Source organism: Dipodomys merriami, unplaced genomic scaffold (genome assembly GCF_024711535.1).
Source record: "Dipodomys merriami isolate MVZ:Mamm:240054 unplaced genomic scaffold, mDipMer1.0.p SCAF_3, whole genome shotgun sequence".
Taxonomy (NCBI): domain Eukaryota; kingdom Metazoa; phylum Chordata; class Mammalia; order Rodentia; family Heteromyidae; genus Dipodomys; species Dipodomys merriami.
The window spans coordinates 83,229,645-83,247,964 of NW_027204492.1; positions in this window are offsets into that span (position 1 = coordinate 83,229,645).

An 18,320-nucleotide genomic window follows, 5' to 3' on the forward strand; every position below is an offset into this window, starting at 1 on the left:
AGTGGTAGAGCACTCTGGCCTTGAGCAAAGAGAGGCTCAGGGAAAGAGCCCAGGCCCTGAGTTCAAGCCCCAGGATTGTCTTCCAGGCTACTGAGAGTCCCTATGGAGGAGTACCAGACATTTATCTTGCTCCCACTTCTCACATTTTATTTGACTTGTGATATCACTTTTGCCTGGGACTGTATAAGATAAAACAATATGGGGCTGGGGAGGTGGCTCAGTAGTAGAGCGCTTGCCTTGCATGCCTGAGGCCTTGGGTTCAGTTCCTTAGCACCACATAAGCAAAAAGAAAAAAGCTGGAAGTGGTGCTGTGGCTCAAGTGGTAGAGCGCTAGCCTTGAGCTGAAGAGCTGAGGGACAGCGCCCAGGCCCAGAGTTCAGGCCCCACGACCGGACTCCCCAAAAAAAAGATAAAACAATATATTTTTAGGAGATATTGGGTTTTAAACACAGAACCTTAAACTTACAGGGCAGGTGCTCTACCACTAATCATCATTTCAATGATGATTAATAAATAGTACTTTCATGTAACAGCACTAAGTTCAGAGCCATCATTATGGCTTTATATGTTACTACCTTCCTATTCAGAATAGATAGTGTGTGTGTGTGTGTGTGTGTGTGTGTGTGTGTGTGTGTGTGTGTGTGTGTGTGTGTGTGTGTGTGTGTATTTGGGGGTTTTTTTGTTCATTTTTTTGTTTTCTTTTCTTTTCTTTCTTTTTTTTTTGGGTCCAGTCGTGGGGCCTGAACTCTGGGCCTGGGAGCTGTCCCTCAGCTCTTCAGCTCAAGGCTAGCACTCTTACCACTTGAGCCACAGCGCCACTTCCGGCTTTTTTTTCTTGTTTGCTTATATGGTACTGAGGAATCGAACCCAGGCCTCAGGCATGCAAGACAAGTGCTCTACCACTGAGCCACCTTCCCAGCCCCAGTGTGTGTGTCTTTGTGTGTGCACACACGTGCTGATCCCAGGACTTGAACTCAGTGCATGGATGCTGTCCTTGAGGTTTTTTTTTTGGGGGGGGGGATCTAGTCGTGGGGCCTGAACTCGGGGCCTGGGCACTGTCCCTCAGCTCTTCAGCTCAAGGCTAGTGCTCTACCACTTGAGACACAGTGCCACTTCTGGCTTTTTCTGCTTATGTGGTGCTGAGGAATCCAACCCAGGGCCTCAGGCATGCAAGGTAAGCATTCTACCACTGAGCCACCTTCCCAGCCCTGTCCTTGAGTTTTTTTTAGCTCAAGGCTAGTGGCTCTGCCACTTGAGCACAGCTCCACTACCACCAGTTTGGAGGTAAACTGGAGATAAGAGTCTCATAGACTTTTTTTTTCTGGGCTGGCTTTGAACTGGGATTCTCTGACCTCAGCCTCTTGAGTAGCTAGGATTACATGTGTGAGCCACCATCTCAGTATGAATTTTGTGATGGCTCCCCATCTTGCACTCTCTTCCTGTCTCTCCCACCCCAGGTCCTTCTTCATTCCTAGTATCCTGTCCTCCATCATAATTAGAAATGCACAATTAACATGGCTCCTGTATTGTCATTTCTAGTTTATATTGTTTGCACTGACTGACCTTATACTTGATGTGGATGGCTGCTTCCCTCTAGCTGAGAAGATAAGCCCCGCCTCCTGGTGCAGCAGAAGGTCACTCCTCTTTCACAAATCTTACATATGAGCAGAAGAGGAGGCCTCAGCCACTTCTCTGAGTTTCAGGTCCTTCCTCTGTAACATGGGGCTACTTCCACCTCCCTCACAGGTTGTGGGAAAAATAGAAAAAGGAATACCTTTCAATGAGTGCTGTGTATTAAAACCTGTGACAAGTCTCTATAACACAAGCCATCTTGACATGCAGGAACACACCAAGAATTTCCCTACCTCAGAACTCTTGTTTTTATGTCTGGAATGCTATTCTATCACATGACTTCATGTCTTAACTCCTCCAGGCCTCTGAGCAGACACCAGATGTTCATGGAGGCCTTCCCTGAACACCCTGAACAAAATAAAATCTTTCCATGTATCCTGTGACCCTGGCTATATTTTATTTTTCTTTCTTTTGTGATCCTGGCTGTATTTTCTCTTGCTCTCTCCCTTCTTCCCTCTCTCCCTCCCCCCTCCCTCCCTTTCTCTCTCCCTCTCTCTCTCCCTCTCCCTCTCTCTCTCTCTCTCTCTCTCCTTCCTTCCTTCCTTTCTTTTTCTCTCTCTTCCTTTCTTTTTCCTTCCTTTTCCTCCTTCCTTGCTTCTTTTCCTTTATTCCCTTTCCATTCTCTTTCTCTATGTCTGACACTCCTGTGTCTGACTCATTTCTTTCCTTCTTTCCCTTCTTCCTTCCCTCCCTCTTCCCTCCTTCCCTCCCTCCCTCAATCCCTCCCTCCCTCAATCCCTCTCTCCTTCCTTCCTTCCTTCCTTCCTACCTTTCCTTTCCTTTCCTTTCCTTTCCTTTCCTTTCCTTTCCTTTCCTTTGCTTTCCTTTCCTTTCCTTTCCTTTCCTTTCCTTTCCTTTCCTTTCCTTTCCTTTCCTTTCCTTTCCTTCCTTCTTTCTCTCTTTCTCTTTTTTTCTTTGTCTCTGTTGTCCAGGATGGAATGAGTGATATTCCTGACTGACCTTCCAGAGTAGCTGGGACAATGGATGTGTCCCATCATGCCTAGCTTCCACCTTAATGATGATCAGTGTGGCACTTATATATTTCAAAAGGTCCAAGAGAGTTTCAGTTTTGTTCCTTTGTATATTTCCAGAACTATGGAGCAGTACTTAGAAAGAGTAGCTGAGAGTCAGATAATTTTAACACATCATTGAGGGCCTCCTCCAAGGAGAGTCTTAGAATAATTTCATTTATGATATTAATTGTCTTGAGAAGACAAAGAATCTCTAGGTTTTTAAAAGATACATGTCAGCCAGGCACTGGTGGCTAATGTTTGTAGTCCTACTCAGGAGGCTGAGATCTGAGGATCACGGTTCAAAGCCATCCCGGGCAGGAAAGTCTGAGATTCTTTTTTTTTTGTCGGTCGTGGGGCTTGAACTCTGGGCCTGGGCGCTGTCCCTCAGCTCTTCAGCTCAAGGCGAGCGCTCTACCACTTGAGCTACAGCGCCACTTCTGGTTTTCTGGTGGTTTATTGGAGATAGGAGTCTCACAGTCTTTCCTGCCTGGGCTGGCTTTGAACCGCGATCCTCAGATCTCAGCCTCCTGAGTAGCTAGGATTACAGGCGTGAGCCACCAGCGCCCGGCTAAGTCTGAGATTCTTATCTCCAGTTATAACCAGAAAACCAGAAGTGGCGCTGTGGCTCAAGTAGTAGAGCCACTTGCCTTGAGCTGAAGAGCACGGGGACAGCGACCAAGCCCAGAGTTCAAGCCCCATGACCACAAAAAAAGAAAAAAAAAAGATTCATGTCAGCCTTCAAAGTGATCATGTAATGGATAATTATGCGCATCTTTGAGATCTGAGGAAAGATTGACTCTGAGTTTGGGAATTTGGAAGATTCAGTCTCAATCTCAAAATGCCATAGATGAAATAGACATAAATGGCCTCAAAGGAGCCCTGTTCCTTAGAGGAAAATGAAATGACCTGAACTGTAAGGCAGGACTGAAAGTCTCTCTCTCTCTCTCTCTCTCTCTCTCTCTCTCTCTCTCTCTCTCTCTCTCTCTCTCTCTCTCTCTCTCTCTCTCTCTCTCTCTCTCTCTCTCACACACACACACACACACACACACACACACACACTGTATTTACAAGGTTCAGAGGAAGTGGCTATGGTCAGGTCATGGACAGCCGCATCATCCCCATTTCTCCCTGCATCACTGGACACTGATCAGTTTGTCAGGTTAGGTCCAATCCACATTCCTTCCAGAATTATCTTGAAATTTTGAACATGCTATTATTTCTCATGATGGACACATTTCCAGAAAAACCCAGAAGTCTTGTATGAAAACTTGCTTTTTTCAATATGAAGAAATGGTTTTAAAAGGTTTGTGTTTAAGGGCCTAGTTCTATGGGGTTAAAGTTGCTCCAGAAAAGGTCACATTTGTCCCTCCTGTCCACACCACTGTCCTTTATCTAGCAATGCAATCCATTTTCTTCTGCTCATCTAACTTTTGGACAGGCTCTCTCAGTGGCACACTCAGGCTGCGCCCCTCTAAACTTAACTGCGGACCTCAGTGCTCAGGAGACTGAACAACAAGGCCCTGGAGCCTTTCCTCCTAAGGATGTTCTCCTGTCCCCCTCCTAAGTCTCCACTCTCAAGATCATGCCCTGGGCATCAGTGAAGAACACAGCCATGCATAATGTCCTTTCTTTATCACTCTGTCTCATCACCAGGTGTGCTACTTCCTGCCTTTCCAGCTCTCTCACTAAGGCCTCAAACTACAGCCTGCAGCCTCCTGGAACCCCCCCCCCCAACACACACACACACAAGCTGCACTGGCTGTACCCACCAGAATTCCTTACTGGCCAACAGGCTGTTTACCTAGCTTACTCAGAGCTATGAAGTCTTCCTTGGACAGACACTTCTGCTTTTTTTTCTCTCTCCTTCCTAACTTCCTGTCAACATCCATTAAGTGAGCAATGGTGCATCTTTCACACCTGAATCTCTCTTGTTCTTTTTATTTTTTTGTTGGTTGTGGGGCTTGAACTTGGGGCCTGAGTGATGTCCCTCAGCTCTTCAGCTCAAGGCTAGTGCTCTACCACATGAGCTACAGCGCCACTTCCAGTTTTCTGAGTGTTTATTGGAGATAAGGGTTTCACGGACTTTCCTGCCCGGGCTGGCTTTGAACCATGATCCTCAGATCTCAGCCTCCTGATTAGCTAGGATTACAGGCGTGAGCCACTGGCGCCTAGCTCTCTTGTTCATTTTTAATGGCTTTTCACAAGCAGATGCTAACTCTTCTTCTGATATTCACTAGTTCTTCATTGAGAAAGCAGAAGCAAGGAGACATAAATTCTTACAACTTTCCCCTGAAGCCCTGGATGGATGCTTGTGTTGTAGGGACAACCATGTCTCTTGAGAAAAAGGATGTCACTTGAGAACCATGTCCAACTCCTGGATCCTGTGCCTTCCAAACTTCTCAAAGAGAAAGGTATTACCATTCAAATTTATTGCTGTGACATGTCTATTTCTTCTGGATTATTTAATTGCCTAGAATGTTACCATTTCTCATACCTTGAAAGAATTGGAAAGTTTTGGTGCAAAAATTAGCAATTCTACTTTAAAAGAAATTAAGAAGGTAGTTTATTGTGAGCCAAGTATCAGTGGCTATCATTTGTGAACACAGATTACCCACCACTGAGAAAGGCTCTGAACAAAAAGATTTTCATTTAATTTTTGTTGTTGATGATGATTGTGAGGCTTGAACTCAGGGCCTGGGTACTGTCCCTGAGCTTTTTTGCTCAAGGCTAGTGCTCTACCACTTTGAGCCACAGCTTCACTTCTGTTTCTTGGTGGTTAATTGGAGATAAGAGTCTCATGGACTTTTCCGCCTGGACTGACTTTGAACTGCAATCCTCAGATCTCAGCCTCCTGAGTAGCTAAGATTATAGGTGTGAGCTACCAGTGCCCAGCCAAAAAGACTTTTGTAATGACTGTGCATGTGTGCACACACACATGCATGCACAGGAGTCTTAGGGCTTGAACTCAGGACCTGGGCACTGTCCCTGAGCATTTTTGCTCTAGGTTAGCTCTCTACCACTTGAGCCACAGCTCCACTTCTGGTGTTTTTGGTGATTAATGGAAGAGTCATAGACTTTCCTGCTTAGGCTGGTTTTGAATCATGATCCTCAAATCTCAGCCACCTGAGCAATTAGGATTACAGGCGCAAGCTACCCGCATCCAGTTGTAATGACTTTTACAAGCAGAGTACAAGCAATCATAAATTAGTTTATTCAGTGACTTACACAGGTAGAGTATGATATTAGGAACGTTATGCTAGAGTGAAAAAATGTGAGCATTGAGAGAAAAGGCTGGTAAAGTCAGAAGCGTATTCTTTCTCAAGCTGAGGATGGTTAACTCTGTGTGTGTGTGTGTGTGTGTGTGTGTGTGTGTGTGTGTTTGTGTGTGTGTGTGTGTGTGTGTAAACGTGCATGGGCATGTGTGTGTGTGTGCCAGTTCTGGGGCTTGAACTCAGGGCCTGGGTGCTGTTCCTGAGCTTATTTGCTCAAGTTTATTGCTCTACCACTTGAGCCACAACACTCCACTGCTGGCTTTTGGGTGGTTAGTTGGAAATCTCACCACCCTCTATTGCTCCAGGCTGTTAGGGGCACTCTGTCTGTCTGTCTGTCTGTCTGTCTGTGTCTCTCTCATTCTCTTTTCTTAGTCTTTTCTAGGCTCTTTCACATACATTCATGCTCTAGAGCAGGTCAAGCCATCTGGTTAATGGCATGCTGCTTTCTCTGCACAAGTCCTAGAAACAACCCCTGGGAACTCAGGGGTTAAGACAAAGGAGAGGAGCTGACCTCCTGGAGGCTAGAGGGGCTGCACTAGGGAAGGCGGGATCTGGAGCCTCCTCTGCATCACCAGGAATGGACATCTTACAGAGGCTGCCCTAGGTTTGAGGCTGCTGTTGCAGTAGTTGTCAGAAGGAATGCTGCAGCCATTTTCTGTGTCACAAATGGTCAGTACATGGCTTGAGAGATTCTGGGCAACAGCGGGAACCAGAAAGGAGTCATGAGGTGGCTGCTGCTAAAAGATAGGCTGGTTGGTTCTGGTAGTAGCAGTGGAGAGAGGATACCCTCTAGCTTTTTAAAATTTTGTTCGTTGCTTTTTTTCTTTTGTTCTGGGCAGATAAAGCTTACTGACCCAGAAGGTCAAATCAAGAAGATGCATGCATTCAGGCTGCAGCCAAGGCAGAATGCTTCATATGAGGAGACCAGGGTCTCCGTGGAGCTGCTTTGGCCTTTCAGTTTCATGGGGAGGAGACAAGGGGCCTGCCACGAGTGGGCAGGTTTACAGAGAAAAGGTTGTTTTGTAATCAGAGGAACTCTCAGTCAGCTGAGTGTTTATCTCTGTTCCCCAGTATTTGAAAAGAAACTTCTTATGGACATGAGCTGTCCTTGAAAAGGATAAAGCATGAGGAGTAGGAGGGCCTATCTTTTTCCAGTGTTCTGGGAGTAACAAGGAAGAATAGATAGCTTAGCAAGTCTCTATCTGACTGCTATGGGGGAGGGTGGTTCCTGGTGGTCAGCCATTTAAGAGATCACAAAATCCTGTGGAAATTTTTTTAATATATATTTTTATTGTAAAGATACTGCACAGAGGGGTTACAGTTACATGAGCAAGGTAATGAGTACATTTCCTATCGAGCATTGTTACCCCCTTCTTTGTTTTTCCCCTACCATCCCTTCCCTCCCCACCTCCTAAACTCCTCCCCCTCTCCAAAGTTGTAAAGTTCGTTTTCAATATAGTGTTTTTTTTTTTTTTTAAGCACAACTGCTTTTGGAGAGGCAGATGAAATTTATCCTGCTGATAGAACACCATGGAGAGACACTCTTTTAACCTCAGGGAATACTTATATTGGCATAATGAACAATTATCCCAGCATATCATAATCATTTTTTTTGTCAGTCATGGGGCTTGAACTCTGGGCCTGGGCGCTGTCCCTCAGCTCTTCAGCTCAAGGCGAGCACTCTACCACTTGAGCCACAGTGCCACTTCCGGTTTTCTAGTGGTTGGAGATAAGAGTCTCACAGACTTTTCTGCCCAGGCTGGCTTTGAACCATGATCCTCAGATCTCAGCCTCCTGAGTAGCTAGGATTACAGGCATGAGCCATTAGCACCTGGCTTCATAATCATTCTTATTTTACAACTGATTTTTTTTTTCTGTACAGATTACTAGGGCCTGAACTCTTGTTCTGGGTACTATATCCCCTTAGATTTTTCAGCTCGAGGTTGGAGCTTTACCACTTTAGCCATAGTTCCACTTCTGGTCTTTCCCTATTTGATTGGAGATGAGAGTCTCATAAATATTCCTGCCCTGTCCATCTTTGAACAGGCATCTCAGATCTCTGCCTCCTGAGTAGCTAAGATTACAAGCATGAGCCCAGGTCAATTGAAGTGACTTTTGTTTGTGATGGCAATGGTGATAGGACCCCAGATGTCTCAAAAGCTTGCTTGGTGCTGTACCACTGAGCCACATTCTCAGCCTCTAGCAAATTAGCTGAAAGCTGGGAACATGGCCCATGGTAGAGGACTTGACTGGCAGGTGAGAGAGTTTGAAGTTCAGCAAAGTTCAGAACGATTAAAAAGCAAAAGGTAATGTGGCTGAACTACAGAGGGGTTAAGTAACCTGCTCAAATTCTCACCAAGATTAAGTAGTAGATTGTTGATTTAAATCCTGTTGTGTATGGTTTCGTTGTATTCTTCCTAGGCAACCATATATTGCTACTTTCCAGATCCACACGTCTAGTTGTGTTTAAACGACAGACTTCCTGATAGCCCTACACTCACTATGACTTTATAGAGAAGACAGTGATACAAACAGTAGGGCCCCTAGACATTCCTTATCCTACCCTCTGGAGAAAGACAGGGGTATAGTATAGAATGGAGATTAGAGGGTATGAAGGGAGGGGGGCAGTGTGTTTCTGTGAGAGAAGACTGCTTATCTCTACTGATGAGCTAGTGATCATCAACACTGATTATTCTCCATTTATTGACTTTTTTTCTTTTTCAGGCAAGATCTTGCTAAATAGCCTTGATGTCACTGTATAGGCTACATTAATTAGCCTCATACTCCTGATCTTGCCTTCATCTACCCTTATTTAGTTGTTTACTTATTTATTTCACTGTTGGCAGTGCTACAGTGGTTGGTGTGGATATGTCAAACCAAACAGCTGGGTAAGTAGAATCATTTCTATTTCTTTTTGTGCAGGTCCTAGGGCTTGAACACAGTGCCTGGGTACTATGCCCGAGCTTATTTGCTCAATATTAGCATTCTACCATTTGGACTTCAACTTTACTTTTGGCTTTATTGGTAGTTAATTGGAGATTAGAGTCTCACAGGCTTTCATGCCCGAGGTGGCTTCAAACTATGATCCTCAGATCTCAGTCTCCTGAGTAGCTAGGATTGCAGGCTTGAGCCACCAACAGCTAGTGAGTCATTTCTGTTTTACTTTATTTACTTTATTCTAATGTATACAAAGAGAACATTCTTTTGTGGGGGGGCGGTCATGGGGCATGAACTCTGGGCTTGGGCGCTGTCTCTCAGCTCTTCAGCTCAAGGCTAGCACTCTACCACTTGAGCCACAGCACCACTTCTGGCTTTTTTTTTTTTGCTTATGTGGTGCTGAGGAATTGGACCCAGGGCCTCATGCAAGCAAGACAAGTGCTCTACCACTGAGCCACCTTCCCAGCCCAAAGAGAACATTCTTTAAGACCATATGTTTACTGGATGGAGCACCATTACAAGTTCCTCAAATGGACTATTTGGAATTAGAACCTGAGAGAAATGTTTTCTTGAAAAGACTTCCTTGCAAATAAAATCTCTAGAGAAGTTGGTGGGTTACTTAGCTTGACTGTAGTAATCATTTCACACATTGTGAAGTGTCACATTATATATGTTAACAGTATAAAATAAAAAGAAGTATGGCCGGGCGCCGGTGCCTTATGCCTGTAATCCTAGCTACTCAGGAGGCTGAGATCTGAGGATCACAGTTCAAAGCCAGCCCAGGCAGGAAAGTCTGTAAGACTCTTATTTCCAATAAAATCACCAGAAAACCGGAAGTAGCACTGTGGCTCAAGTGGTAGAGCGCTAGCTTTGAGCTGAAGAGCTCAGGGACAGCGCCCAGGCCCAGAGTTCAAGCCCTATGACTGACAAAAAAAAGTATCATAATGACACCACTACAAAATAATTAATGCATATTTATTAATGCATAGGCGTGAGCCACTGGCGCCCGGCTAATTAATGCATATTTATACAAGATTTTAAGTAACAGAAGTGTCATATAAGGTAGATTTCTCTTTGGTTCATATAGACCTTTTTTTTGCATTTGATTTGGAGTCTGGAATTTGGCTCCAGGTTTTGTACTATGTTTGGCTCCAGGCTGAGGAGCCATCTCACAGGGAAGGGCAGCACCTGAAACTTTTTGGTAGTTAACTGGGGATGAGTCACTTTGTGGCATCTTAAACAGGTAAATCAAATGAACAGGACTTAGCTACTTTTTGTGTGTGGACTCAGTTTTGATGAGAGAATTGTCTATTCTAAGATGAGTTTAGGGCTGGGAAGGTGGCTCAGTGGTAGAGTGCTTGCCTTGCATCCATGAGGCCCTGGGTTCGATTCCTCAGCACCACATAAGCAAAAAATCTGGAAGTGGTGCTGTGGCTCAAGTGGTAGAGCGCTAGCCTTGAGCTGAAGAGCTGAGGGGCAGTGCCCAGACCCAGAGTTCAGGCAAAAAGCAAAACAAAAACAAAGATGAGTTTAAGTTAAAATCTGGGCTCTCTACTTTGACAGTGTACTAACTGAGCTGTCCTCCCTTTGATGTATTTACTGATCTTTGTGATCCTCTGGAAGGCCAAGATCATTCGTCTTCCCATACAGGGGTCCCTCCAAAAGGATTCTGCAGTGCTTTTATGCAGCCTCTTAGTTGTCCTCAGTATTGGCTACAGACCCTGGGATGTAACTACAGCCATTTTCACTGTTTGGGGGGAGAGAACAAACTTGACAGCTGGTTCTGCTGGATACAGAGCACACTGTGAGGATGATCCTCATTCACAAAGGCCTATTCTAACAATTGTCCTCTCAGCACAGTGTCCCTACTCTGGCTATAGAGTAGGCTATATTTCCCTGGACCCGGGCACCTTGCCGTCTACATTAATGTGTCGTTCCCCTCCCATGTAGACTGATATGTAGCCTTGGCTAGTGAGGACCCACTGTGTTTGTTGTTCACATGTGCAGTATGTATTTCCAAAAGCCCAGAGAAGTGAGTATCCATACCCTCATCTATAGACAAGGGAACAAACTGAAAGAACTTAGGTTCTTGATACAGAAATCACACCTTGGGAATCACACCCTAGTTCTGTCTGACTCCAAAGCCTGGCCTTTTTACACTCAAATTGACATTCTTTGCTTTTGTCACCCTGCTGAGGTATAGCCATTTGTGTCCAATGGGATATTCTTCATCATTGTCACAACCTGTAGAACACTGGTGCTTGCCAGGGCAAAGCCACCATGAAAAGTTACAGTACACTCTGTTCTTACTGCCTTTCCTTCCCCCCCCCCCTTCCGAACATTACCAGTGCTGACAAAGCTTCCCTAAAGTCCCTTTGTGAGAAAGGCTGGCCTCAGAACTAACAGCTGAGCAGTACTTTTATCTTGTAAAGGAGGCACTGCCATATCAGAGGTATTTCTTCCATTCCCACACTATGCCTCAGTTACTTTTTTTCCAGTATCTTTGGCAGATAAAAACTTAGAGGCCAGCCGGGTGCCAGTGACTCACGCCTGTAATCCTAGCTACTCAGGAGGCTGAGATCTGAGGATCACGGTTCAAAGCCATCCAGGGCAGGAAAGTCCATGAGACTCTTATCTCCAATAAACCACTAGAAAACCAGAAGTGGCGTTGTGGCTCAAATGGTAGAGCTGAAGAGCACAGGGATAGCGCCCAAGCCCAGATTTCAAGCCCCACAACCGACAAAAACAAAAACAAAAAACTTAGAGGCCACGCTGGGTTCCAATGGCTATGCCTGTAATCTGAGCTACCTAGGAGGTTGAGATTTGAGGATTGAGGTTTGAAGCCAGCCCTGTTAGGAAGGTACTGAGACTTTTTTTTCCTGTCAGTTGAATTCAAGGCCTGGGCACTGTCCCTGAGCTTTTTGCTAGGCTAGTGCTCCATCAGTTTGAACCAAAGTGTCACTTCTGGTTTTCTGGTGGTTAATTGGAAATAAGAGTCTCACAGAGGGCTGGGAAGTTGGCTCAGTGGTAGAGCACTTGCCTTGCATGCCTGAGGCCCTGGGTTCGATTCCTCAGCACCACATAAGCAAAAACAAAAAAGCCGGAAGTGGCACTGTGGCTCAGGTGGTAGAGCGCTAGCCTTGAGCTGAAGAGCTAAGGGACAGTGCCCAGGCCCAGAGTTCAGGCCACACGACCGGACCCCTCCCAAAAAAAAGAGTCTCACAGATTTTTCTGCCCAGAACCACAATCCTCAGATCTCAGCCTCCTTGAGTATCTAGCTGGGATTATAGGCATGAGCCACCATGCCCGGCTCTGAGATGTTTACCTCCACTGAAATAGAAAAGAAAAGTTCTAAGGGATGCTGTGGCTCAGATGGCTGAGTACTAGCCTTGAGCATAAAAGCTCAGGGACAACACCCAGGCCCAGAATTCAAGCCCAAGAAATGGCAAAACAACAACAAAAACAACAAATCCTTGGGGCAAACATCCAGAGAAAGTGTTTGTAGTGCCTTCAGCATAGCTGCAGAGTTGGGCAGACCCTGAAGGTTGGGGGGGGGGCAAGGGTGTGGATGGAATCCCCTGCCTTCACTGTCTGGTAAAACCAGACAGTGCCTCCCTCATGAGCCTCTCCTCACCTAGCACATCCATCCTGGGCGAATCCTCCCCCATTCTCTTTAGGCTAGGAAGGTGAGGTGCCCTCCATCACGTTCCTGGGGGACAGAAACTTTAACTCTGAAGACATTCTTCTCATACCACCCTTGAGTAGAAACTTCTGTCTGCAAGGAACTGGCTGTAAAGCATTCCTGTGCACCCTGTCTTGTATCTAGATAGGTGCTGTCTAGCTAGCTGGTGCTTAGAATTTCTTTCTTTGATAATTAAAGGTCCTTTACTCTAAGTACTTGGTCTATCCTGAATAGTTGCTATTTCTGCAGTAGAAAAGATTCTGGAGAAGGATTGGGAAAAGGGCATCTTTGTCGTTAGAATGGCTTCAGTTGGAGTGCAAGAGAAGGAGCATATCTTTCATTCCCTAAGTTTCAAACTCCCTATAGAAGGGGCTATACATTTCTGTAGTACCTGTTGCTCAATCTCAGTTGGTCCATCAGGCCCAGATCCCACTTCCCAGTAGAATTGCACTGTTCAGTTTCCAACCTTTGCCTTGTGCCTTGTGTGCATTACACACAGTAGGTCCCTCAAACCTCTATTCAGAAGGAGGAATGTTGAGTGGATTTAGGCCGGCTAACTGGGCATGTGGTTCTGTGGCTACAGTGCAGACTGATGTCATGTGAGATAAGGACAGGAACCCAGATAAACTCGTACAGCCTGACCTGGTTCCAGTCCTAGCTCTTTGGTTAGACTCTCCTGTTCTCTCACTGTCCTTTTCCTACTTCCTTCCTCCTTTGGGCTCTGCAGCTCCACACAGACTTCCCCGTGGCATCTGTGACCCACAGTCATGCTCTCTGTCTACCTGATGATCGAGCTGAAGCTCCTTCACCTGACCCTGGCCCTCTGGCCCTCTCACCTCCCCATTGCCATTTGGCTTCTTCTCTCTCCAGCAACTGCCTTGGCATCTTTTTAGTGTCTTCATTTGACCTGGGAGGCTGTACTTGAGATTTTCCTTCCCAGCTTCTGTCTGGAAAGCCAGTTTGGCTGACTCCTATTCCTCTCCATGTTAATGTCAGACTTCCTCTAGTCACTCTCCCCTAGAGAGTTACCCTAGAGGTTAACCCTTATTCCCTATGTCTATAGCTTTCTTTTTCTCTCCCTCCCTGTCGCCCTCTTTCTCTTGGTAATCATAGTGTTCCTTCCTCAGTGTTTTGCTGGATCACCCCAGGGTGTCCAATGCCCTTTTCCTAACACTCCACCTGGGATGGTTTCCAGGCTTCACCCAGCATAGGCTTTATACTCATGCATTTGAATGACCCTCAAGAAATTTCACTGAACAACTGGTGCAAGGGACTTATACCTATAACCCTGTCAACTCAAGAGGCTGAGATCTGAAGATCATTATTCAAAGCCAAACAAGACAAGAAGGTATATCATTGTCACTTAACTGCCAAATAGCAGAGTATGGAGATGTGGCTCAATTGGTAGCGCACAAGCCTGGAGCAAGAGGGTGGAGACTGCACCCAGGCCTGTGAACAAACTCCAGGCCTGGCAAAAAATATATAATATTGAAATAACTACTCCGCCTCTTCTGCATTATGGATTGAAAGAATAGAAGAAGTTAGAACTGTCCTAGCATCTTTCTAATGGGTTGTGACTTGCTTTTCCCTTCCCTATAGTGGATGATATTTTCCCAGACTTCATACTTCCAACAGGAGGCAGTGGGCTCCACAGCAAACAAGGCTGGAAGGTGAGTTTTTGCAAGGCTCACTTGTCATCAAGAAGGACTTTTCTCCAGCCTGCAGTTGATAGGGTGCTCTTGTCTGGTAGGCTAGTTACACAGATGTTGATAACTCTTGAGTTTGGGGAATAGATGAAAAAGAAGCCTGAGGCTGTTTGGCATCAGATTAAGGATTATAAGATGGCAATTCCTGCTCTGTTGAAATCTATTTGAAACATAGCTGCCATGGGGAAACTCATCTTCACCTGCCATCTGATCCTGATCTGTGTATTTTATGGAACAGCAAAGACAGGGATCTGACTTGTCACTGGACTGGAGTAGTCCAGATAGGAAACAGGTTGATTTGTCACCTGTCTTTGAAGCTTTTTACATGATGTAGAACGTGTTGAGTCGGTTCCCTGAACTCTGATGGGGTAAGTGAGTGTCTTAGAGAGGATCATTACATTCTGGGGAAGTTTGTGGTTTCTTCAATCTTACCCCCATTTCTGTTACTTGATGTGTGTACTAGGATATGTGTATTAGTGTCAGCTGACACTGTCAGGCTGTCCCCTGGGTGCAGGTAGCACTTGGTTATAGCCTTTTTTTATTCCCCAGGCTTGGGTTCTTTTCAAAGGATGTGTGTGTAGGCTAGGTGGCTCAGATCTGTAATCCTAGCTATTTGGGAGGTGTAGATGGGAAGGAACTGAGTTCAAGCCATGCCCAGGCAAAACATTCTCAAAACACCTCATTAGAAAAGGCTAGAAATTATGTTTCTGAGTGCCAGTGGCTCACAGCTGTAATTCTAGTAACTCTGGAAGGTGAGATATGAGGATCTCAGTTCAAAGCCAGATGAGGCAGGAAAATCTGTGACACACTTATCTCCAGTTAATCACTATAAAGCCAGAAATGGAGCTGTTGCTCAAAGTGGTAGAGCACTATAGCTTTGAATGCACAAGCTCAGGGACAGCACCCAGGCTCTTGAGTTCAAGTCTCAGGACAGACAAAAAAAGAATGAAAGAAAAGAAGGAATGAAAAAATGGAGGGAGGAAGGAATGAAGGAAAGAATAAAGGAAATAAGGAAGGAAAGAAAGGTGGGTGTGGTGATGTGTATCTGTCATCCCAGCTATAATTAGAAACTTAAAAAGAGGGATTATAGTCCTTGCCTATTTGGGCAAAAAAGCAAAACCGTATCTGAAAAGTAATCAGAGCATAATGAAACCCACGAAATACTGTTTGAAAAGACAGGATGTGGGAAAAGAGGGATGGGAATATAGTGGAAAGGTTAGTTTGTTCCAAATGTACTTATTTTATGTGTGAAAATATAACGAAGCCCCCTCATATCAGTGTATGCTAATTCAAAGATGAATAATGATAAAATAACAAGACTGAAAAGAGCTGGAAGTGTGGCTGTGGCAGTATTATACGTGCCTAGCCAAAATCAAGCTCTGAGTTCAAACCCCATTGGATGGAATGTTGTAAAACCTCTTCAGATAAAGGCCAAGTAGAGCCTTGGAAAGATGCTCCCAAGAGTTAGACCCTCATGTGGTCCCAAAGGGCCCTGGGAGACAGGCTATGAACTGTAGGTGTGGAAAGCCACAGTGCAGATGGGCCTAAGTTTCTTTCTGGCTGTCATTAAGGCCTAAGTGGAAGGAGACCACCATATCCCAGAAGATGACAAGCACACCCCATCTATTCCTGAGCAATGGGTCCCTATGTATTTGCCAATAAGAACTCAACAATTGGGGATGAGAGAGAATCTGTGACTTTCTAAGCAGTAGCCAGATGCTGACCCCAGAGGAGGCTCTAAGGCAAGGCAGAAAAGCTCGGCAGGTGTGGACAGATTTTCAGCAAGTTACCTTAGCTGGGCCCAGGTGGCTTATGCCTGTAATCCTAGCTACTCAAGAGGCTGAGAACTGAGTTCAAAGCCAGCCTGGGCAAGAAAGTATGTGAGACTTATTTCCATTTAACCACCAAAAAGCTGATGGTACGGCTGTGGCTGAGAGAGTGCTAACCTTGAGCAAAAAAAAGCTAATATACAGTGCCTAAGTCTTGAGTTCAAGTCTCAGTATTTTACAAACATAAAACAGCTGTATATAACAGCTTATCAGCATGTTATATACAGTCATCAGGCCAGATCATCTGGATGGGTCATAAACACCTTGTGTTTGACCTTGGTAATGTGCCAATATCTCATTCTGGAGGTGAAACACCAAGTGGGTCAGGTCTTTTGAGCCCTGGAACACAGAACGCAGACAGAGCAGACCTCCCTCCGGGATGCAGATCCCCCATACACTCAGGAACATCACACTGACTCTAAAATACCCTCAGAAGCCTCCCACTGGAGGTCACAAACCTCAGATAGCTCAGCAACATACAGAAACTCGATAGCAACCCAAGAGAGCCCAGCGCTGAGGCTCCAAAACTAGAGACACATGTACCCAGATGATTCACACCACTGAATCTTCCCATAAAGCTCAGTGAATGGAGAGAGACACACACAGTATCAACCCAGGGAGGTGAAATTCTAAAATAGGCCCACGTCCATTTTAACGATCTCTTAACCTGCAATATAATCAGATGCCCCATGCACCAGTTTCACTCCGAGTTCCCAGAAGCCACAAAGTTACAGAGCCCATAACCCTGGGACAGAGATATGAAATGGCTGGCTGCACAGGGACAGGGAACAGGGAGTCCTCATGCAAGCAACATCTGAGTGACCACAAGTTCCCCTGCAGCCCACATTTGCAATCCTAGTCACAGTCAACCCCTCACAATGCCAGCAGCCTCAGTGACTGGAACACAAGTTTGTAACCAGGTCATGATCTAGATCCCAGAAAGGTTAAACATAATCACTATGTTTTGCATAACTTCTGTGATCTCACAGGATAGATACAGGGACCCAAGAGGCCCAAAGGTCTATTCTGCACATCAAACCTCAGTTGACCTTAAGCCCTAATTCTTTTTTTTCCTTTTATTCAAAGGCATTTACCCTTTTTTGTCTTTTGGCCAATCCTGGGGCTTGAACTCAGGGCCAGGACACTGTCCCTGAGCCTCTCTGTGCTCAAGGCTAGCACTCTACTAACCACTTGAACCACAGTGCCACTTCCGGCTTTATCTGTTTATGTGGTACTGAGGAATTGAACCTAGGGAGGGCTTCATGCATGCTAGGTGAGCACTCTACCACTAAGCCACATTCCCAGCCCTGACATTTAACCTTTAATAGAACATTCTTCAGATGCTTTTCATTTTTACAGAGATCTTCAAGAACCCAGAAATCAGCCAGGCACCAGTAGCTCAGTCCTGTAATCCTCGCTACCCAGGAGGCTGAGATCTGAGGATATTGGTTCAACGCCAGGCCACACAGGAAAGTCCTTGAGCCACATATCTCCAATAACCCACGAAAAAAGCTGAAAGTGGAGCTGTCTCAATTGGTAGAGTGCTAGCCTCGAGCAATAAAGCACAGGAACAGCACACAGGTCCTGAGTTCAAAACCCAGGAGTAGCACCCCCCCAAAAAATAATCTCAGAAATTTAAAGCTTGCAGAACCACTGGAAACCACTTGTCCATATGCTACTTTACATTAGGAAAACTTCATTCCTAGATAGTAGAAGAGACTAACTCATAGTCTTTAAGGAATTAGTAGCAGAGACTCAAAATCCCTTATGAGCACACCAAGATTCTTTGTAGTTCTTCACATCATCTCTGTGAACCCATGGTTTCAAAAAGTGTCTTAGAAAAAAAATCCTTGAAGACCTGTCAATTCAGAAGACATAATTTGTCAGAATTGTTCACTTTTCTGTCTCCTAGGGAAACTTACTAGGAAGTTCATTAAGTAAATTATTAAGTGTAGGTACAGTATTAGCTACTGGGCATTCAGAGGCTTTGAGGAGCTCACAGTTCAGTGGAGGAAAAAAGGTATAAGGGACTATGAAAGTGCAGTGTGATCATTATTGTGTGGATGATAAGCTGGAGCTGTAGAGATTCTGAAATTGCATGGAGAACAGGTACCCCATTCCATCTAGAGAAGACAATGTAAGAGAAAGCTTTCAAAGTGAGTGATATCTAAACTGGCATCCTGGAACTTCAAAGGGTAATTTTTTTTGTTGGTTTTGGGGCTTGAACTCGGGGCCTGGGTGCTATCCTT